We start from the raw sequence: 24,971 nt of genomic DNA on the forward strand, positions 1-24,971 counted from the left end.
GCGGTGGCGATATTGTTTTTCCACTGCCATTTATATGATGACTGGCTAAACGTCCTATTTTTAGGATTAATGAATTAAACACAAGAACTGGTATCTGTTTTTATTTATTTGCATTTCTATTCATCTGTGATATTAGCTCTTGATTCCCCACCCCCTCTCGCTCTGATTATAACTTTTCTCCATTGAATCAGGCAACAAGTTTTCAGCCCCGAATTTACCAAGATGTCTCTTTATAGGGAGATGGAGAAAGGTGTGCATGCTCCGTTCTGCTAGTGGCACAACTCCTCCAGTTAAATCGTACTTTGATTTACCTTTACAATTTCAAAAAGGAGAAGTGTCATTTGGAGTGGGTTATGAACTATCCTTTTTCTGATGTAAGCTATGCTTTTTGCTGTGGCTCTTCGTAGAGCTAATCTTAGTGTTAGGAACTCTGGTGCTCCACAAGTTCAACCACCAAAAAAGCAGCGTAGCTTACCATGGTGGGATGAAGCGAGAAACTACTTTCATGGAAATATCACCTTATTCTTTTCTGAAACTAGATGGCACGTTCTTGCAACAAGTGACCCTTACGAAAAGCTTGATCAACTTCAGTTTGTATCTGGTTTGATGGAGATCCAGCAATCAGATGGTCATGTTTATGTGTCTGCACAGGATTTTAAGATTTTAATAAGCAGTTTGGAGAAACTGGCAAGCAGCTGTGGCTTAAAACTTCCTTCTGGTGCTTTACTTGAAGTCCCAGTCTTTACTCTTGAAGTCACAATGGAATGGGAATGTGATTCTGGAACTCCACTGAATCATTATTTGTTTGCACTTCCAATTGAAGGGAAGCTTCATGAAAAAGTTTTTGATCTCTTCAGGTCTACATCTCTGTCCCTCCGATGGAATTTCTCTTTTAGGCCCTCCCCTCCCTCATGTGAGAGTCAATCACCTTCTTCCTCTGCAGAAGATAGCAAAGTTGTAGATGGAACTGTCTATGATCCTCCTTACAAGCCAGAACATGTTTCAATCGTTACCCCGACATTGAATGTTGGTGCTCATGATTTAACGTGGTTAATTAAGTTCTGGAACGTGAACTATCTTCCTCCACACAAAGTACGCTCCGTCTCTCGGTGGCCTCGCTTTGGAATCACAAGAGCTACCAGATCGGGACAATTGTCATTTGACAAGGTGATGACAGAATTTTTTTCTTCGCATTGATGTTACACTTATCTGTATAAAACACGTGACTTTAGATGTTGATGATCCAGCAAAAGGACTAACATTTAATATGACAAAGAAGAAATATGAACTCTGTTATAGTCGGGGCAAGCAAAAGTACATCTTTGAATGCAATCGTGATCCTCTTGATATTGTTTACCAAGGTCTCGACCTTTACATGCCCAAGGCTATCTTAGATAGAGGGACTCTAACAGTGTGCCAGAAGCAGTTAAAATGTCCAGGAAAAACTCTCAATCTTCAGCTTTTGATAGAATCCCCAGTGAGAAACACAATAACATGGGTGGTTGCACTGAGAAGCGCCGTGATGATGGATTTCTTTTGTCATGTGATTATTTTACAATCAGAAGGCAGTCACGAAAGGCCGATGCTAACAGGTTAATTATCAGCATGGCAAGAGGCTGGGAGAAGAAACCTCAAGATGACATGCGTGAGGTCTGAGTTTGAAAACGGGAGTGGGAATGATGATCGCACAAGATCTGACCCAAGTGATGATGATGGATACAATGTGGTAATAGCTGACAACTGCCAGCGAGTTTTTGTTAATGGCCTCAAGCTTTTATGGACTATTGAGAATAGGGATGCTGTTTGGTCCTGGGTTGGTGGAATATCCAAAGCATTTGAACCCCCTGAGCCTTCTTCATCTCAGCAGGATGCACAGAGGAAATTGCATGAAGAGAACCAGATAGATGCTGAAGAGCTGCTTCAAGATGATATCTCAAATCTCCCTTCTACCAATCATAAACTACATTCCCCTTCTCATCACGCGGAGACATCAGGAACTCTTTCATCTCCATCAGACTCAGCAGAATTAGTAAAGAATTCATCATTTCCTTCAATTGGTATGTCAGCAATACACCTTGTGATTTCGGTTTTAAAGGATCCAACTTGGGAGTAATTTTTTTTTTTTTTTATCAAACTAGCAACATTTCAGAAGTCATACTGTTTTTTTTGGTGTGATGTAATGCGATTCGGCATCATTAAAACTCTTTTAGTTATGTTTGATCATTGTAATCTCAATTTTCTATGAGCTTTTTGTTGATTGAGATGCATCTATTTTGCTTTCTCAACAGTAACAAATGGAAACGCTGGTGATTCTGAGGAAGAAGGGATTCGTCATTTCATGGTGAAAGTTATTGAGCCACAATTCAATCTTCAATCAGAAGAAGCCAATGTCCCTAACCTCTCCTGCAACTTACTGTCTGTGATTAAACTGTCCAATGATTCTAACTGTTTTGTTGTGTTTTATCCTAATAAATGTGAGTTTCAGGACCTTGGCTTGGGGAGAACATTTGGTAGTGCTACGATGCAAGATGGGCTCTACTATTTTGTGGACAATCTAAGGAGCAACAACTCTGTTCTAGACTTAGCTTGTAGTGTTAGTTCTCTTCTTGTAAGAACCTTGGCTTGAGGAGAACATTTGGCAGTGCTACGATGCAAGATGGGCTCTACTATTTTGTGGACAATCTAAGTAGCAACAACTCTGTTCTAGACTTAGCTTGTAGTGTTAGTTCTCTTCTTGTAAGAACTCAGGTTATGATGTGGCATTTTAGACTAGGACACCCTAGTTTTTCCTATTTAAAGCACCTGTTTCCATCTTTATTTGAAAAAACTTCATCAAAAGATCTTCATTGTGATATATGTTGTTTCTCTAAAAGTACTTGAAATTCCCATGTTTCAAAATTATGTCGTGCATCAAAACCTTTTTATCTAGTACATAGGGATGTTTAGGGGCTATCCAATATACCTACTTTAAGTGGAAAGACGTGGTTTGCAACTTTTATAAACGACCACACTCGTTTATGTTGGCTTTACTTGATGAATACTAAAGCTGAAGTTGAAAAACTTTTTAAAGAATTTTATAACATGGTCGAAAACCAGTTTCAAACGAAAATTAGTATTTTAAGAAGTGACAATGGGACTAAATTTCTTAATCTAACATTTGAGTGGGTTTTTTTAACTCAGCATGGTATCCAACACCAATCCATTTATAAGTATACCCCACAACAAAATGACATAGCAAAGAGAAAGAATTTTCATCTCTTGGAGGTTAGTAGAGCACTCATATTATCCATGAATCTCTCAAAATACCTCTAGGAGAGGCAATCATGGTATCCAACACCAGTCCATTTATAGGTATACCCCCCAACAAAATGGCATAGCAGAGAGGAAGAATCGTCATCTCTTGGAGGTTAGTAGGGCACTCATGTTATCCATGAATCTCCCAAAATACCTCTAGGAGAGGCAGTCTTCACTGCTACCTATTTGATAAATAGGGTTTTCACTCGAGTCTTAAATCATGACACTCCCATGAACTGTTTTTGAAAATTGTTTCCTACTAATCGGTTAAGTGCAAATCTGCCTTTAAAGGTTTTCAGTTGCATTGTGTTTGTTCACCAACCAGTGTTTTCTCGGTCCAAATTGGATGCAAGGGCTAAAAAATATGTCTTTGTAGGGGTATGCTCCTAACTAAAAGGGATATAAATGCTTCAATTCCAATAATAGAAAGTTTCTTGTTGGTATGGATGTTGTCTTTTTTTGAAAAATAAATTGTTTTTCGAAAAACATCTTCAGGGGGAGAGTCAAAGAGAAGATGTTGAGATTTTTTGAGATAGTTCTATGGTATTACCCAATACCTACTTTTCTAATGAATTTTTAAGTACACAGAATATGAAAGATTCTATTTTTAGTTAAGGAAATTAATTCTTATAAGGATTCTCAAAGGGTTCACTCCAACTTAAATAAGGAAACTAGTCAGAGTGAGAGATTGCCTCAAATAAAGTTTTTTTTTAAAAAAGAAACAACATTAGATTTTGAACAACTTAAATCTAGTTTACTACCATATCATCCCGATATTGATACAGGGGGAGAAACATTACAAGATAAGGACTCGAATCTGGGTAAATATCCTGCCATAGAATTGCAGGTTTACAGACGGAAGAAACCTTTTCATGGCAGAGTTCATCCATATCACGCATTACACCAATCTCAACTCCACAGGCCTGATCAAGACTTATACCACAATTGTCCAGGCAAAACTTCTGATATCAATCTCTCTCTTCCCACTACATCTATTCCTAAACTTGCCAGCCCCGGACTAGCTGAAACTGATTTAGACATTCTCATAGCTATTAGAAAAGGTGTTAGGACCTACACATCTCACCTAATAGCCAAATTCTTTTCATACCATAGATTGTCAAAAACATACAAGGCCTTCACATCGAGTCTTTCACATGTCAATATCCCTAGGAATATACAAGAGGCCCTAGGAAATCATCACTGGAAACAGGCTGTTATGGAGGAGATGTTGGCTCTAAATAAAAACCAAACTTGGAGAATTGTTGACTTGCCTAAGGGAAAAAGGACTGTTGGGTGCAAATAGGTGTTTACTATTAAATATAGAGTGGATGGGTCAATAGAGAGGCACAAAGCTAGGATGGTTGCTAAAGGATTTATCCAAACAAATGGCCTTGACTATCAAGAAACCTTCGCACTTGTAGCCAAAATAAACTCAAATAAGATACTGCTCTCCGTGGCTGTAAATTACAGTTGGCCTCTATATCAACTAGACATAAAAAAATGTGTTTCTAAATGGCAGCCTTGAGGAAGAAGTATTCATGGACCTGCCACCTAGTTTTGAGAAGGAACTTTGAAATGGAAAGGTGTGTAGACTAGTGAAAGCTCTCTATGGACTAAAACAATCTCTGAGAGCATGGTTTGAGAGGTTTGGTAGAGTTGTGAAAGCATTTGGATATAGCCAGAGTAATGGAGACCCCACACATTATTATTTAAGCACTCTAATGAAGGAAAAAGAGCTATCTTAATTATGTATGTTGATGACATCATCTTGATAGAAGATGATATAACCAAGATTGAAATAGGCATTCACAAAAGAATTTGAACTCAAAGACTTGGGTGAACTAAGGTATTTTTTGGGAATGGAATTTGCAAGGATCAAGAGAGAGATATTTGTCTCTCAAAGGAAGTACATTTTGGATTTGTTAGAAGAAACAAGGCTGATGGACTGTAAACTAGCAAACACTCCTATAGAGCCTAATTTAAATCTATAAATATGGAGCAATATCAACGCCTTAAAGGTAAGCTTATTTATCTTGCACATACCAAGCCTAACATCTCTTTTTTAGTCAGCTTGGTGAGTCAATTTATGCACTCACCAAGCAGTGAACATCATGAGGCAGTGGTAAGGATTCTAAGGTACCTAAAAGGAGCACCAGGAATGACACGGAACAGTGAACAAAAGACTTAAAGCATAAAAGAAATAAGCTTTTAGAGAAAGAATAAAGCAAAGAAAGAGAAGAATGGAGATTGGAGATATATAAAATCTGTAATATTTTTAATTAATCATCAAATTGTCTCACAAAATGATAGAGAAATATATAAATAGTAAAACCCTAAAACATCTTACTATTGGGCTCAACCCATTAAATCAAACTGTTTAACATAAATAATTCCAAATAAATAAAATAAACAATGAGATAGGCTCAAATGGGCATAGTCTCCCAACCAAAGAGTGATAGGTTAGATCATTTTACATCGTCTTCGTTTATATACTCGTGTAATTTGTGGTGTGGGTTTGGTGTCCCCACCAACTCTCCCAGGGTTGGAGAAACTCGACCCCGTCAAGTGTAGCACTGGACAACTCTGATAGTTCTCCCAAAGATCTGGATCAATTTGCCGCAAAGTATCTCTTGTGATCTAAGTGCAATCTGAATTAGGTTGGCCCACCCATCGAACTAGAAACCATTAAACCTCATCATTCCTGTTAAAAACAACTTGTTCATCTAGAATAGCATCAATATTATCCTTTTATATTGATGTCAAGGTGAAAGGTATAAAGGTTTCAATCGGATCATTAGGAGGGGAGTTTAATGGTATCTTAAATGGATCATTTAGAATAGGAAGTGGCTTATGGTATGCAACTAGATCTTTAATGTTAAATGAAGAACTAATGCCAAAATCATGTGGTAAATCAAGAACATAAGCATTTGGACCAACCTGTTGTAACACTTTGAAAGGCCTTGTACTACGTGCATATAATTTTTGATTAGTTCATGAAGGAAACTGCTCGGGTCTAATCCATATCATAATATAGTGTCCCACATTAAACTCATTATGTCATTTATGTAAATCAGCTTGAAATTTATATTGCGCATTACTTGCTTGAATTTGTTTAGTGATCTCAATATGCAAATCCTGAATTCTACGTGCAAAAGACTCAGCTAACTCAGACACTCTAGCATGAAGGGACATGAGAAGAAGGTCTAAAGGTTTCCTAGGCTTGTAACCATGTACAACTTCAAAGGGACTCATGCATATTGACTTATTGATAAAGCTATTATAGGCAAACTAGGTTGTAGGAAGAATCAAATCCCAATTCCTATTATGATCACATACTAGACACCTCAAAAGGTTGCCTGAACTCCTGTTAACCACCTCAGTTTGGGGGTGGTAGGCAGCAGAAAACTTCAATTTGGTTCCCATCATATGCCAAAGGGTTTTCCAGAAATAACTTGTAAATCTAATATCCATATCCGAGACTATGGTCTGGGAAAGACCATACAACTTGACAATCTCATCAAAATAGAGTTACGCAACTCTGGAAGAATTTGTGGTCTTAGTACAAGGAATAAAATGGGCCAACTTAGAAAAGCGATTGACAACCACAAAAATAGAATTATGTTTTTTTTACAGTTTGTGGAAGTCTAAGCACAAAATCCATACTTACATCTTGCCAAGGGCAAGTGGGAACGAGCAATGGGGTGTAAAGACCAGTATTCTGTTTTCTATACTTAGCTAGTTGGCAAGTTCGACATTGACCTACAAATTTAGCGACATCTCTTTTCAAACTAGACCAGAAAAACTGATGTTCCACCTCTTCGATGGTTTTATTCCTTCCAAAATATCCTGAAAGACCTCCAGCATGAGTTTCCCATATCAAAAATTCACGCACGGATGTTTTCGGGATACAAAGCTTATTATCCCAAAATAAATATCATTCTTGGAGGTATAACCATTTACAACACGGTGATTCTCATATTTCAAAGTTAAGTATATTTCTTTAAATTCTAAGCAAGATTCATAATCCTCTTTGAGTCTCTCAAATCCTGTAACTTCAACACTCATTACAGATAATAGTGTTACCCGACGACTCAAGGCATCTGCAACTTTATTCTCCATTCCAGATTTATGTTTCAAAACAAATGAATGTGCTTGCAAATATTCAACCCAATTACCATGCCTGTGATTGAGTTTCTTTTGGGAGTTGAGATAGGGGAGGGCCTCATAGTTGAAGTAAAGAACAAACTCATACGGTATCAAGTAATGACGCCAATAACGCAGGGCCTAAACCACCACATAAAATTCCTTATCATAGGTTGAGTATTTTTATTTGGTCTTGCTAAGTTTCTCACTAAAGTAGGCTACACGGTGATGTTCCTGAGTAAGTACTCCACCTATACCGACTCCCGAGGCATCATATTCTACTTTAAATATCTTAGTAAAGTCAGGTAGCCGCATTACTAGAGCCTCCATCACCCTCTTCTTAACCTCCTCAAATGTCTTATTAGCTTCTTTACTCCACTAAAACTCACCTTGTTTTAAACAATCTGTAATAGGCGACATGATGGTGCTAAATCCCTTAATGAAACGATGATAGAAAGTCGCAAGCCCATGAAAACTACAAACCTCATGAATAGTCTTAGGCTCATGCTAATCTACTATCATTTGAACTTTCTAGGGGTCAACAGAGACTCCTTTACATGACACTATAAACCCTAAAAAAACCACTTAATCTATAAAAAAGGAACACTTTTTGACATTGGCAAACAAACTTGCCTTTCTTATGGTGGTACAAACTTGAATAAGGTGATCAAAATGCTCTTCCTTAGTTTTGCTATACATAAGAATATCATAAAAGTACACCACCAAGAACTTTCCCATAAATGGCCTAAGCACTTGTGTCATTACTCTTATAAAAGTGTTTGGTGCATTGGAAAGACCAAAATGCATTACTAACAACTCATATAAACCATCATCAGTCTTAAACGTCGTTTTCTATTCATCTCCCGAATGGATCCTAATCTAATGATACCCACTCTTCAAGTCAATCTTAGAGAAGATCTGGGCTCCTGCCATCATATATAGCATGTAATCCAATCGAGGAATTGGAAAGCAATACTTGATAGTAATCCTATTGATGGATCGACTTCTACACACATTCTCCATGATCCATCTTTCTTAGGTGTTAACAATGTAGGTATTACACAGGGGCTCAAACTCTCTCGTATAAATCCCTTTTGTAACAACTCACATACTTGCCTTACTAGGGACAAAATCTATGGTGTGTTAAACATCACGTATCGAGGGTAAAGCATTATGTAGTTTAGAAGGGAAAACATCTAGAAATTCTTTCAACACTCTCTTTACCTCTTCAGGTGGCTCTTCTAAAATGTCTTCTACAATCTCCTTGACCACTAAAGCGAACACAATAGACTCCTCACGAATCTCTTTATCAAACTCCCTAGGACTTATTATGTTAAGTCCTCCTTCTTTCACTTTATTCTTCTTCTTACTATCATCATTAGACCTTGGTGGTAATCCAATAAATTGAATTTTTTTACCTTGAAAAGTGAATGAACAAATATTTGATCGCCCAAAGATTGTAACGTCCAAATCATATAACCAAGGCCTACCCAAAATGATGTGCCCTATGTCTATGGGAATAACATCACACCAATTTTATTATAATAGTCCAAGATCTTTATGGAAATTTTTTTTCTCTTTGACCGCTATAGATGTGTCATTAACCCTTGACATACTGTAGGGTTTAGGGTGTGGAACAGACTTTAAGCCTAAACAGGATACGCTTCCCGAGGAAATTACATTGATATAACTACCACTGTCTATGATGATCTTGCACTATTTATCTCAACATTTAATGTAAGTGTAAAAAATAGCAGTCCTTCTCTAATCCTCGATTCCTTTGGGTTGTATTAAAACACATCTAACCACACTTAACCTTGTTGTCTCCCATCCTAGAAAGTCGTGTTTGATTTGAGTGGTTATAGACCTAACACATCCTAGCAAGTTGGACTTATCCTCCTTGTCATTTAGGTCCTGAAAATCATCGGGATTGGGTTCATATACCTTATCAACACAATTGTCTTCTTCACCCGGATCTTGTTGCCCCCTGATGAACAAAGCTTTACTGGAGCAACTAGAGGAAACATGACCAAAACCCTGGCATTTAAAACACTAAATCCTTGAGGTTATATTAGATGATTCCTGAAAAATACCCTTACCCTTGTCTTCTCTAGGTATCTGGGAAATCAAAGGATTGGGTTTACAGGGTAAGGCACCCAGTATAAAATTATTATTACCAGGTTGGAACCTAGAAGGAGTACTACGAGTGTCCTGACGTCTCGTCCACTAACTTTTTGTGACCAACTCATAATTTTGTATTATGGATAAGCTTCATCAAGGGTGGATACACCTCTAAGCATAACCTCTCTTTTAAGGTCATCGTTTAAGCCTTTTCAAAATCTACTTAAGGTCATTGCTTCATCCTCCCTAACTGCACACTTCATCCTATACTCATCAAATTATGCAACATTTTCATTGGTAGGCTTACCTCTTTGCCTCAAGTTATTCCACTAGTCTAAGAGATTTCCCCTATAAGAACGAGGTAAGTACTTTTCTTGCAACTTAGTTTTCATTTCAACCCAATCCGTAATAGGGGGTTGACCTCTCGTAACCAAAGATTCTCTTACACTTTCCCAATAGAGCCGAGTGGTTCCACTAAGTTTCATCTTCGTGAATCTTACCCTTCTATTCTCAGATAAATTATATCAGCCAAAGAATTGATCAATGTCACAGATCCATCTATCAAAGATCCACGGGCCAAGTTGACCTTTAAAAGTTGGGGCTTCTACTTTGATATGCCTCATGACTCGCTCGTTAGGGTCATCGTAGTCGTGATGACCTTGATTGCGGTTGTATTAACGGTTCTTAGGGTGAGCTGGTCTTTGACGGCAATCATTGGAACGCTCACTATTGTTAGGGTCGTCAAAGTCATTGTGACCATAGTGGTGGTTATGTTGGCGATTCCTACGAGGAGCTGGTCTTTGAGGATTCCTATGGTTGTCATTAAAATGTTCACTCTCACTAGACTTTCTTACTTGCAAAGTTTCTATGGACTCCACCCTTCCAGAAATATTGTCATTTGATTGGACATGTTGTTCATTTTTGTTCACTTAAGTTGTAATTGCTCTTGAGTATCTCTAAGAGCATTACTAGAGTTCGGGTCCATGGTAGCTATGACTTCTAGATTGTATACTAGACGACCACTACGTAAATGCACACAAACTGATCCCAAGACTGTGATTGAGATCACAAACAACACTTGCAAGTAAAAACGCAAAATAAAATTACAACTAATATTTAATTATTTTATTTATCTTAGAGACTAAGTAATGACGAATTAAACCAAGAAAATTCACAAGTAAGCAACGTAAGTCCTCTAAATGCAAACAAGTAATCCAAACACAATGTTTCAGTTTTCCCATAAATTTAACCAAGCTCCACAATTAATTAAAAGGACCGGATATTCAATGCCAATAAACAAGCCTAAAATTAAGGTAATTCAATTTGCGAGGCAGACGATGTAATTGATTTATAGGTAAGCACAAAGAATAATATTAATGCTAAATCTTGGTTATCAAGTGCAAAAGCATACCAGGAATAATGATATTCAATGGGATAAAAGAATTTCTGACCAGATGATGTGGCAGCTGACGCGAGACTATAGGATGACGTGATGGAATCTGCTCACATGACAGCTCGGTGACGTGTTTGCCTATACTGACATGGCTCCAGACAGCTGAGATGGCAGGTGATGTGGCAGGGTTAATTAATTCTACCTCAAATGTCTTTTGTGCTGCAATCTCTTTGTTGATTTTCCTTGTTGCTGTTGTTGGCAGCGCGACGTGACTGCTGAAGGTAAGGACGATTACAGTCTGTCATTGAAAGGTGGTGGTTGCCGCTGGTCGGTTATATTGCCAATGAGCTCAGGCATGACAAATGGCTGTTGTCACTGATGAATCTGTTGTGGAGGTGTTGCGAGAGTTTGCAGGTGTGAAATGTTGGCTAGTGACCGATTTGCCATTATTAATGGAGAAGATGAAATTGGTTGAGGCGTCGTTGTCGACGAAGATCTACTACTGCTGGTGTGGGCGACCTGTTGTGGATGTGGCGTTGTGGGGGTGTTGAAGGCAGTAAATCAACGTGTACCTATGGATTGATGTGGTGTCTTGGCTGTGATCGGCGTTGATGCAGAATTTCTGACGGTTGAGTTTTGATGATGAACGGTGAACAATATCTTTTTTTTGTAATCAGAACAGTATGATATTTTTTTTCTTTTCTTTTCTTAGATCAAACCAGATCTAGGGTTAGGGTTAAGCATAAACATGTAGATCATTTAATTGTAAGAACAATTAAAATCCTAGCTCTGATACCAAATTTGATGCGGAACAATGAACAAAAAACTTAAAGCATAAAAGAAATAAGCTTTTAGAGAAAGAATAAAGCAAAGGAAGAAAAGAATAGGGATTTGAGATATGCAAAATCTACAATATTTTTAATTAATCATCAAATTGTCTCACAAAATAACAGAGAAACATATAAATAGTAAAACCCTAAAACATCTCATTATTGGGCTTAGCCCATCAAATCAAACTGTTTAACATAAATAATTCCAAATAAATAAAATAAACAATGAGATAGGCCAAATGAGCTTAGTCTCCCTATCAAAGAGTGATAGGTCGGGTCATCCTACATTATCTTTGTCCATATACCCGTATAATTTGCAGTGTGAATCTAGTTTCCCCACCGAGGAAGGGGGTTGTTATTTGCTAACAAAGGACAACTTCAGATAGAAGTCTACACTGACGTAGATTAGGCAAGAAGCATCATCGACGGGAGATCAACTTCACGCTATTGTGTGTTTGTGGGTGGAAATTTAGTCACTTGAAGAAGCAAAATGCAAGGCATTGTTGCTAGAAGCAATGCTGAAGCCGAGTTCAGAGCAGCAACAACACTAGGAATTTGTGAATATTGTGGGTGGAAAGACTTCTTAAAGACCTAAATGTATCAACACCTCAACCTCTAAAATTGTACTCCGATCACAAGTCAGCGATTGCAATTGCACACAATCCAGTTCTACATGATAGAACTAAACATATCGAAATCAACAAACACTTCATCAAGGAAATACTAGAAAGTGGACAAATTTGCATACCCTATCTACCTACTGTAGAACAAGAGGTTGTATGTCTCACTAAAGGACTACCGAAGAACCACTTTGATAGGCTAGTGAGCAAGTTGGGCATGAAGGATATTTTCAAGCCAGCTTGAGAGGGAGTGTTGGAAACAGAATCCCTAGATTCTATGAATTCTGGTGTTGACCACAAATAGAAAACAATCTCTATAATTACTGGTGGTGACCAGAATCCTACAAATAGGAAACAATCTCTTAATTATTAAGAATATTATGTTAGCTATTGCTTGACCGCTTTTTATGATCGGCTTGTTTTAACTCGCAAGTGCACGAGTGTGCGATGTAGCAATTAACTCGGTAAGATCGAGGTCATATCCACAGAGAGCTAGATCTGGAAATTAAGCTAGGTAACAAAAAAAACTCAAGAGAAATTAAATTAACAATAACTTGGTTGAAAATGATTGATGGATTTGTTTTCAAAGATGAAAAAGTGTAAATAGATTTTAAATGACAAGAAAAAGTAAGTCTTGGTCCAAATCAATTCTAATGGTGATGTATTGGTGATTCCTTCAACATATATAAGATAACTCAACCTAATATCAACGATGGTGATATTAGATCGGAAGATATTACAATGAAGTTTAAAAAGATGAAGATTGATTATTGCTTAAGAATGAACAAGTACTTTCATATTAAGTAAGACATTGAATCAAGCAATCTCTATACCAAAACTAAGGTTTGTGCATAAAAATTCAAGATTATAACATTACCTAAATGATTTCTAAAATTTCTTTGCAATAATAAAACATTCATGAAGAAAATAAGAAGATAAACATTAAGATTTATTCATATCTTAAAGAACTCACCTCAATCACCATCATCCTTGATTTGGATCCAAGAAGAAGATTAGCCAACCATGATTATATATAAGAACACTTTAATAAACATGAAATAACTTGAATCACACTGAAATAATAAGTTTTACAAGCTAAAGAACCGAAATCTATAAAGAAGAACACAACACAATTTCAGTAAATATTCGGACACAAATCTGACTCTAACTTTGGACAGACATTCGACCCTCTTAGAAGCCTCCCTTGAAGATGGCTATTAGAGACATATTTATAGGCCATTCTGTTATCTTTCCAGATCATTAAATAAAAGCTCATTTGGACATCTTAGTCAAAAGTTATGGGCAAAACACCGAAAGGTGTTCTGGAAAATCAAATCAGGCCAGCTTCGAGAACACTTTGGTGCACGTTTTTCTTCCTCCTTTGTGAGCTGTCTCTTTCTTCTTTTTGACCCAAAATAATGTGACAATGTCCCCTCCAGCTTTCCATCCATGTGCTTGCCCTCTTGGATCAATGAATTATCCAAAATAAATCAAATGTTATTTGTTGTGTGGACACGTAAGATCATGGATTGTGCTTGGGCTGATTTGGAGGCTGATTTGAGGCTGATTTGGGGCTGATTTGGGGCTGAATTTAAGCATCAAATAAGGATACAAATGTATCTATTATTTGGGCTAAGATTGACATTAAAACCTTGAGTGTTTGATGGTTGAAGTTTGCACACAACATAAGGCAAGTTTGGGCTTGAAATAGATCATATGATATTCTTTTCTAGAATTGGAATAGAATTGATTTTTGGGGCAAATTTGGAGCACTTATTTGAACCAAGATTTTCTTCAATCTTCAACTAAATTTCTCTTCAATTCTTTGTTCCGAATTCCGACGTTGAATTTTCTGAAATAATTCATTTAAGCTCCAAAAACCTATCGAAACATTAAAAGAAACTTCATTACTAAAAAGCACATCAATTATTATAAAAAACCCAAATAAAAACAATAAATACATATGTAAAATAAGAGACTTAATGATACTTTTGATGCACAATCACACCCCCCAACTTAGATTTTGCTAGTCCTCAAGCAAAACAAAACATAAAACCTTTGAAATAAAAAGAATAATAACAACATAATTAGGCTCGACTCATCACTTAAAGGACCTATCATGCAAACATTGGTATCTTTAATTTAGTGTACATAATAGCAAATAAAGAAAAATAAGCATACTCACATTCTCTAAATCAAACATCCATACAAAATTCCAAATTCAATCGTATTAATCATGCAACCAACATAATTGATTCACGCGAAAACTCAACTTGTAATCTTCCCTTCTCACTACTACAAACAAGGTAGCAAACTAGAGAAATATTTGTATATATTTTTTTCTTTCTTTCTTTCTTTTTTTTTTTGAAGATATTATTTATTCTTTTTCTTTAAGTGGTCACTTCCCTTTTGACGCGAATACAAACATTTGTGATGAATGCACCCGGTTACTCACAAAGTCACAAACTTAAAGTGCTTTGCATACTCATATTTCAAGCTGCCGTTTGACGTAAAGATAAACATTTGTGATGAATACCCCTAGTTACTGAGCAACTCAAAACATTGGAGTAGATAGAACTTTGTACACATTTGTGTAATAATGATTACTCTATTCACTTAAACCTTGTTTAGGACTAGATCAAAAGGGATAATCACAAGTAAAGCATCACATTCATCTTTCATGCATAATCACACAACTCACACAACTTTTACAAGGAAAGATGTACTTCAATAATCTTAAAAAAAAAAAGTATGCTATATCTTGCTTTATAAGATATTATCCATCCCAAATTAAAGCATGCAATGTTCAACACAATAATGAATCCAAAAATATAATGTTGATCCTAAACAAGACTCGTTCACGTACGAATGCAATTTTTTTTTTCTAACAAGCATGGTCATCTCACGCATTCAACATAATCAAATATCTAAAATTAAGTTTTACATTATCATCAATGAAAAAAAAGAAAGAGAAGAAAGGTATAAAGATTAGAAAACTGTTACTCCCCTTTTGTTCTCAAGGATGAATGTCTGATTGAATTGGACATGAGCTGACTTCTTGCTTGATTTTTTTTTTTACCTGCATATCACAACTAAAAGAAAACATTGATGTTTTTTTTTTTTTGAAAATAAAGAACCTCACACCCCCCAACTTAAAGTAATGCATTGTCCCTAATGCATGAACAAGAAAATATAAGAGATGGAAGAACGAAAAATAAATAAATAAAAATAAAAATAAAAATAAAAACTCATTACTTCTGATACTACAATGGTAATGGATCTTCAAGATCCAATGTCTCAACTTCAGCCACAACGTTTTCAAGATAAGGTTTCAATCGATGACCATTTACTTTGAAAACATTTCCATTCTTAGGATTTTCTACCTCAAATGCACCATGCTCAGAGATGGATTTAATCACAAATGGACCAATCCATTTTGTCCTCAACTTCCCAGGAAAGAGATGTAATCGTGAATTATACAAGAGAACCTTTTGACCAACATGAAAGGATTTTCTAAAAATATGTTTATCATGCAAAGCTTTCATCTTATGTTTTGAAATTTTTGCATTTTCAAATGCATCATTTCTCAGCTCCTCTAATTCATCCAATTGAAGCTTTCTATTTTTGCCAACCTCGTTTTCATTGTCATTGAATTGTCGGATGGCCCAATATGCACGGTGCTCAATCTCAACAGGGAGATGACAAGGCTTTCCATAAACTAGCCTATAAGGAGACATTCCTAAAGAAGTCTTGTAAGCAGTGCGATATGCCCACAAAGCATCAACTAGTCTTAGGGACCAATCTTTACGGTTTGGATTGACTGTTTTCTCTAAAATGTTCTTGATCTCCCTATTTGCCAACTCAGCTTGGCCACTAGTCTGTGGGTGATAGGGGGTACTGACCTTGTGAATTACACCATATTTTCTCATCAAAATCCCAACGGGCTTGTTACAAAAATGTTTTCCCCCATCACTAATCATAGCCCGGGGCATGCCAAAACGAGAGAAAATGTTTTCTTTCAAGAATTTGACCACAACTCGATGGTCATTAGTTCGAGATGCAATGGCCTCCACCCATTTAGACACATAATCAACAGCTACAAGGATGAATTGGTAACCAAATGAACTTGGAAAAGGTCCCATGAAATCAATCCCCCAACAATCAAATATTTCCAAAACAAAAATGGGGTTTAGGGGCATCATGTTACGCCTGGTGAGGTTACCTAGTCGTTGGCATCGGTCACATGCAACACAGAAGGCATGGACATCTTTGAACATGGTGGGCCAATAAAAACCACACTGCAAGATCTTGGCAGTGGTTTTCTTGGAAGAGAAATGCCCACCACAGGCTAATGCATGACAAAAATTAATTACACTTGGAATTTCATGATCAGGGATGCACCGCCTAACAATTTGGTCAGGGCAGTATTTAAATAGGTAGGGGTCATCCCAAAAAAAGGTACGCACGTTGCGCAAGAATTTTTGTTTGTCAAGTTTAGACCAATGAGAAGGAATCTGACTTGTGGTTAGGTAATTTGCTATGTCGGCATACCATGGAGAGCCAATGTAGGAAACGGTACCTGCACAAAATAAATTTTCATCAGCAAAGAATTCATTTATTGGAGATTCATCAATTATGGTCTCATAGCTTGAAAGACGAGACAAATGATCAGCCACTACATTCTCTACTCCCTTTTTATCTCGAATTTCAAGGTTAAACTCTTGGAGTAGGAGGATCCATCGAATCAAACGTGGCTTGGCATCTTGTTTTGTGAGCAAGTATTTCAATGCTGCATGATCAGTGAAAACAATAACAAGAGATCCAACCAAATAAGACCTAAACTTGTCTAATGCAAAGACCACAGCTAAGAGTTCCTTTTCAGTTGTAGTGTAATTCAATTGAGCATCATTCAAAGTCTTGCTAGCATAATAAATGACATGAGGTTTCTTATCTTTTCTTTGCCCTAAAACAGCCCCTACCACAAAATCACTAGCATCACACATCAGTTCAAATGGTAAAGACCAATCAGGAGCTTGCATGATTGGTGCAGTGGTCAACAACCCTTTAAGCTTTTCAAAAGCTTCTTGACATTTTGATGTCCAATCAAATTGAACATCTTGTGACAACAAGTTACACAATGGTTTGGCAATGGTACTAAAAGAATGAATGAATCTTCGGTAAAAACCAGCGTGTCCTAAAAAGGATCTCACATCTTTCACAGTCCGAGGGGTAGGTAATTTTTGAATGACTTCAACCTTTGACTTATCTACCTCTATCCCTTTTGAAGAGACAATGTGACCTAAAACAATGCCATGTGTCACCATAAAATGACACTTCTCCCAATTGAGTACAAGATTACTCTCCTCACACCTTTCAAGAACTTTTTCCAAATGCATTAGACACAACTCATAAGAATCCCCATAAACTGAAAAATCATCCATGAAAACTTCCAAAAAATTTTCCACCATGTCACTAAAGATACTCATCATACATCTTTGAAAAGTGGCTGGTGCATTACACAAGCCAAAAGGCATTCTTCTATAAGCATAGGTACCAAAAGGACAAGTGAAAGTGGTTTTTTCTTGGTCTTCTAAGGAAATCTCAATTTGGTTGTAACCTGAGTATCCATCAAGAAAACAATAGAAAGCTCTTCCAGCTACTCTTTCAAGCACTTGGTCTAAAAATGGAAGTGGAAAATGGTCCTTCCTAGTCACCATGTTCAACTTACAATAATCAATGCACATACGCCATCCAGTTTGGATTCTAGTTGGTACTAGCTCATTATTTTCATTCTTCACTACCGTGACTCCAGATTTTTTAGGGACAACTTGGGTTGGACTAACCCATTTTGAGTTTGCAATGGGGTAAATGATACCTGCATCAAGTAGCTTAAGCACTTCACCTCTTACTACTTCCTTCATGTTTGGGTTCAATCGTCTTTGCATTTGCCTCACAGATTTAGCCTCTTCTTCAAGATAGATTCTATGTGTACATAAAAGAGGGCTAATTCCTTTCAAGTCAGTAATAGTCCACCCAATTGCTTTCTTGTGTTTTCTCACCACTCTCAAAAGTTCTTGTTCCTGCTCTATGCTAAGTTTTGATGAAATCACAATAGGATATGATTCATCTTCCCCTAGAAAAGCATACTTAAGATCACTTGGTAAAGGCTTCCTTTCTGGTTTATAAGGTTGGACAAGAGATGCCTCAGCTTTCACTTGGGGTGAAATCAAAGGCTCAAACGATGGGGTCCATTGACCTATTGACATAATAGGTATTGGATCTAGATAAGTCTCGAGTTCTCTTACTTCCTCATCAACACATTCCAAAGGACAAAATCTTTCATCATGAATTAAAGTTCTCTCCAATGGATCCTTGATCCACTCTCTCTCAAAGTGTTCTTGACAAACTGTTTGGATCAAATCCACCTCTCTAATGTCCTCATGTTCACCAATTTGTTTAGAGACATTGAATATGTTCATCTCCACAGTCATGTTCCCAAAAGACAATTTCATCACCCCATTCCTACAATTGATTAAAGCATTGGATGTAGCTAGGAAAGGTCTACCTAAGATGACTGGGATGAGAGCATTAGAACCTTGAATTGGTGCGGTGTCTAGCACTACAAAATCAACAGGAAAGTAGAATTTATCTACTTGGACCAACACATCCTCAACAATACCCCTGGGAATCTTGATTGACCTATCAGCTAATTGAAGGGTGATTCGAGTAGGCTGGATTTCTCCTAAACCTAACTGTTCGTAAACAGTGTAGGGTATCAAATTCACACTTGCTCCTAAATCCAACAAAGCTTGGTCTATCTTATGATTTCCAATAATGCATGAAATGGTAGGACAACCAGGATCTTTGTATTTGGGAGGGGTCTTAAACTGGATGATGGCACTAGCATGTTCAGTTAGAAAGGCTCTTTCTTTCACATTCAATCTCCTTTTGACTGTGCATAAGTCCTTAAGGAACTTTGCATAAGATGGGACTTGTTTAATTGCATCAAGGAGTGGAATGTTGACTTTCACTTGTTTGAACAATTCATAGATTTCTGAGTTCATAAGATCATGTTTAGGTTTCCCTAACCTTTGTGGAAATGGTGCTCTAGGAACAAATTCTAAATCACTCACTTTGACTCCAATTTTTCTTGAATCATCTCCTTTCTCACTCATCTCTTTCTCATTTATCTCACCTTCTTTGTCACTCAAGCTCTCATTTGTCACTTGTGTTTTGATTTCCTCTTCACTTTCCTTAGATTTCTCCTCCACAATACCTCTAGGAATCTCAAAACCTATAGCTTTGTCAACAATCTTTCCACTTCTAAGGGTAGTGATGGCTTGCACTTGTTCATGGTTTGAAGGTTCACTAGATGAGGATTCACTCATGTGTACCTGACCTCTAGGATTTGGCATTGGTTGAGCTGGAATCTTTCCCTTCTCTTGAATGCTTAGTGATTGAGTCAACTTGGTTAGTTGACTTCGAATGTCATCTAAGGTCCTATTGGTCTGGTCTTGAAATTTGTAAGCTTGGTTGTTGATTCCTCCTTGTGTTTGCATGAATTGTTGAAGAGTATCCTCTAGGGATCTCTTATGAGGTGGTTGGTATGTGTTATGTGTGGGAGCATGAAATGGTTGGGGTGGAGGTTGAAATGTTTGAGGTACTGAAGAGCCCTCATTTCTCCATCCAAAATTTGGGTGGTTCCTCCATCCAGGATTGTAGGTCTCAGAGTAGGGATTGCCTACTTGGTTTGAAAATGGCTTTCTAACATTACTTGAATCAGAAGTTTGGCCATATAGCACTTCCTTGAAGGCTGGAATGGTAGGACACTCAGTTGTCCTATGCCCTTTGCTCTCACAAACAACACAACTTTCCTCTTGTTGTTCACTCATGACATGCACTTTTTTAATCTCAAGAGACTCTACTTTCCTAGCCAATGAGGCTAATCTAGCATTGAGGTCATCAGTCTCTTTCAATTGGAACTTCCCACTTGAATGAGAAATGGTGTTTCTAGACTCAACATGAAGTGGGAGAGAAGTCTCCCATTGCTTTGTGTTTTCAGCCAATTGATCAAAGAAATCAAAGGCTTCACTTGGTTCTTTGTCATAAAACTCACCATTACACATGGTTGACACTAGCTTTTTAAAATCTGCGGTAAGAGAGTCGTAGAAGAAACTCACTAACCTCCACATCTCAAAACCATGGTGGGGGCATGCATTTAACAAGTCTTTGAACCTTTCCCAAGCTTGGTGAAATGACTCATTTGGACTACAAGAAAAGTTCATCATTTGACGTTGTAAGGCTGCTGTCCTATGAGTGGGGAAGTATTTTTTCAAAAATTCAGCTTGCATTTCTCTCCATGTACCTATAGACCTAGGACGCAAGGAGTTTAGCCAAAGCTTGGCTTTATCCTTTAGAGAGAATGGGAACAATTTAAGATGAATAGTTTCCTCGGTGCATGTTCTATCAATAAAAGTATTACATACCTCTTCAAAGTCCTTAATATGTATGTATGGATTTTCAGAATCCATACCGTGAAATGTGGGAAGAAGTTGAATCATGCCCGGTTTCAAATTGAAAGCTTGTTGGTTAAGAGGCAAGATAATACACGAAGGTGTACTTTGTCTAGCCGGGTGAAGATACTCCCTAAGAGTTCGAAAATTAGGTTGATCATTGAATTGTGGAGGTCCATTACCTTGAACACTCCCTTCACCCTCTACATCTTCAACATTAGCCATGATAAAAACAAATAATAATATAACAATTATATGAATACGAAAGGAAAGGAAAAAAAAGAAAAAGAAAAGAAAAAGAAGATTGCAAATAAAAGTAAATGAAACGTAAAAGATAAAGTAATAGCTCAAAAATAAAAATACAACAAATTAAGAAATTCTCCAACTAATAAGCAATATTAACAACAATAAACATTAAAAGATAATTATAACAAGCATGAATAAAAAGGCGGTAATACCAGCCAAGCACTTCAAACAATAAATATAAGAAAAATAATAACAACAAAACAACAAAATAAAATAAAATAAACAAAAGGCGGTAATACCGGCCAAGCACTTCAAACAATAAATATAGGAAAAATAATAACAACAAAATAAAATAAAATAAACAAGAGGCGGTAAAACCAGCCTTATAATATAAACAATAAATATTAGAAACTAATTAGAATAGACAATAAAAGAAAAATGTTGAACCAACCAAAATCCAATAATTAATAGTCCAGTCCACAGTCCAATATCCAAAAAGTTGAGGTCAAATTTTTTTTTTAGGCGGTAAAACCAGCCATTTGATTTTTTATTTATATGTATTTTTTTTTGTTTTCCAAAAATCAAATATAAATTTGTTACCTTTACTTGCTAGCTCCCCGGCAACGGCGCCAAAATTGCTTGACCGCTTTTTATGATCGGCTTGTTTTAACTCGCAAGTGCACGAGTGTGCGATGTAGAAATTAACTCGGTAAGATCGAGGTCATATCCACAGAGAGCTAGATCTGGAAATTAAGCTAGGTAACAAAAAAAACTCAAGAGAAATTAAATTAACAATAACTTGGTTGAAAATGATTGATGGATTTGTTTTCAAAGATGAAAAAGTGTAAATAGATTTTAAATGACAAGAAAAAGTAAGTCTTGGTCCAAATCAATTCTAATGGTGATGTATTGGTGATTCCTTCAACATATATAAGATAACTCAACCTAATATCAACGATGGTGATATTAGATCGGAAGATATTACAATGAAGTTTAAAAAGATGAAGATTGATTATTGCTTAAGAATGAACAAGTACTTTCATATTAAGTAAGACATTGAATCAAGCAATCTCTATACCAAAACTAAGGTTTGTGCATAAAAATTCAAGATTATAACATTACCTAAATGATTTCTAAAATTTCTTTGCAATAATAAAACATTCATGAAGAAAATAAGAAGATAAACATTAAGATTCATTCATATCTTAAAGAACTCACCTCAATCACCATCATCCTTGATTTGGATCCAAGAAGAAGATTAGCCAACCATGATTATATATAAGAACACTTTAATAAACATGAAATAACTTGAATCACACTGAAATAATAAGTTTTACAAGCTAAAGAACCGAAATCTATAAAGAAGAACACAACACAATTTCAGTAAATATTCGGACACAAATCTGACTCTAACTTTGGACAGCAATTCTACCCTCTTAGAAGCCTCCCTTGAAGATGGCTATTAGAGACATATTTATAGGCCATGCTGTTATCTTTCCAGATCATTAAAGAAAAGCTCATTTGGACATCTTAGTCAAAAGTTATGGGCAAAACACCGAAAGGTGTTCTGGAAAATCAAATCAGGCCAGCTTCGAGAACACTTTGGTGCACGTTTTTCTTCCTCCTTTGTGAGCTGTCTCTTTCTTCTTTTTGACCCAAAATAATGTGACAATGTCCCCTCCAGCTTTCCATCCATGTGCTTGCCCTCTTGGATCAATGAATTATCCAAAATAAATCAAATGTTATTTGTTGTGTGGACACGTAAGATCATGGATTGTGCTTGGGCTGATTTGGAGGCTGATTTAAGGCTGATTTGGGGCTGATTTGGGGCTGAATTTAAGCATCAAATAAGGATACAAATGTATCTATTATTTGGGCTAAGATTGACATTAAAACCTTGAGTATTTGATGGTTGAAGTTTGCACACAACATAAGGCAAGTTTGGGCTTGAAATAGATCATATGATATTCTTTTCTAGAATTGGAATAGAATTGATTTTTGGGGTAAATTTGGAGCACTTATTTGAACCAAGATTTTCTTCAATCTTCAACTAAATTTCTCTTCAATTCTTTGTTCCGAATTCCGACGTTGAATTTTCTGAAATAATTCATTTAAGCTCCAAAAACCTATCGAAACATTAAAAGAAACTTCATTACTAAAAAGCACATCAATTATTATAAAAAACCCAAATAAAAACAATAAATACATATGTAAAATAAGAGACTTAATGATACTTTTGATGCACAATCAGCTATGTCAGTGTATATTATGGCAAGAATATCAACAATATATGGCAACCAAATTGTAACAGAAAATCTTGTATTTATTATGGACTACAAATCAGGGATTAGAGACAGTAAATTAGGGATTATTACATGTATTTAGAGGGCGGAATTCCTCCTTCCGAAAGGGCAATGAAAGACAGAACAATTTTACATTGAAATTTGATATTTGTAACATGGTATCAGAGCCAATTATTTTGATCTAGACCTTTGTTCTTCTCTTCAGTTTACAGACTGAATTCGTCAGTATTTGGTGATTTTTTTTGGGTTCCTAGGATGTTTGGAGAGGCTTTTCTTACTCGATTCAATGGCAAAAACTATGCCAGTTGGGAGTTTCAGTTTCACATGTTTGTTAAAGGGAAGGAATTATGGGGACATCTCGATGGATCTTCACCAGCACCAACCGATCCACAGGAGCTGAGTATATGGACTACCAAGGATGCGAAAATTGTCTCTTGGATACTGGGGTCTGTTGAACCCCATATGATCAACAATCTTCGATCGTTTGGCATAGGGAAGGAGATTTGGGACTACTTCCGACGCATCTATTCCCAGAACAATTCGACTCAAAAATTTCAAGTCGAAATGGGTATTGCCAATTACAAACAAGGTAATCTCTCAATTGAACAATTCTATGCTGGATTTCTAAACCTATGGAGTGAATATACTGGCATAATTTACTCTAAAATACCGAAGGAGAGTTTAGAAGCACTATACCTTGTTCATGCCGAGAGCCAGAGGGACCAGTTCTTGATGAAGGTCCGGCCAAAATTTGAGGTCGTGAGAGCTAGCTTGATCAACCAAAGTCCAGTACCCACTTTGGATGAATGTTTGAGGGAACTGTTACAGGAAGAACAACGACTCGCCTCTCAACACGAGTTGACTCAGGACACTGTCACAAAGAGAATGTGGCTTGCATGGCTCAAGGAAGGGGACAACAGAGGGGTGTGAGTGTGCAATGTTTTTATTGCAAAGAATTAGGGCACATTGCCAGAAATTGTAGCAAGAAATTCTGTAATTATTGTAAGAAAGAGGGGCATGTAATCAAGGAATGTCGTATGCGACCACAGAATCGACAAGGGTTTACTATGCATTCGAAATTGGGGGTTGCTTCTATGGCTGCCGCAGCCGTGTCCTCACCGTCGGCACCAGAATCTTCATCGTCGGTGAGCTCTTCATCGAGCACTCTCACTCCTGAGATGGTGCAGCAAATGATAATATCTGTCTTCTCTGCACTCGGGATTTCGGGTAAGAAAAATAAACTTAACTTTCCCTTGGATTCGGCACACATAATAAACAATGGTTAATGGATTCGGCAGCATCAAATCACATGACCAGTAGTGAAAATGGGTTGTATAATGTGCGAAAATACATGGGTAATCAGCATATATAGGTAGCAAATGGTGATAATCTGCCGATTTTATCGATTGGTAATTTGGGGTCTTATTTCAAAAATATTTTTGTGTCACCAAAATTATCCACAAGTTTACTCTCTGTTGGTCAAATGGTAGAAAATAACTGTGAAATTC

At 36.8% G+C, this 24,971-nt stretch overlaps 1 pseudogene; it reads left to right on the forward strand.

Annotated features, from left to right (window-relative positions):
• LOC18099583 (protein SABRE-like) overlaps positions 1-24,971 on the forward strand; it is a 35,783-nt pseudogene that overhangs the window by 5,357 nt on the left and 5,455 nt on the right.

The sequence above is a fragment of the Populus trichocarpa genome, chromosome 5 (genome assembly GCF_000002775.5).
Source record: "Populus trichocarpa isolate Nisqually-1 chromosome 5, P.trichocarpa_v4.1, whole genome shotgun sequence".
In the NCBI taxonomy this organism is placed as follows: domain Eukaryota; kingdom Viridiplantae; phylum Streptophyta; class Magnoliopsida; order Malpighiales; family Salicaceae; genus Populus; species Populus trichocarpa.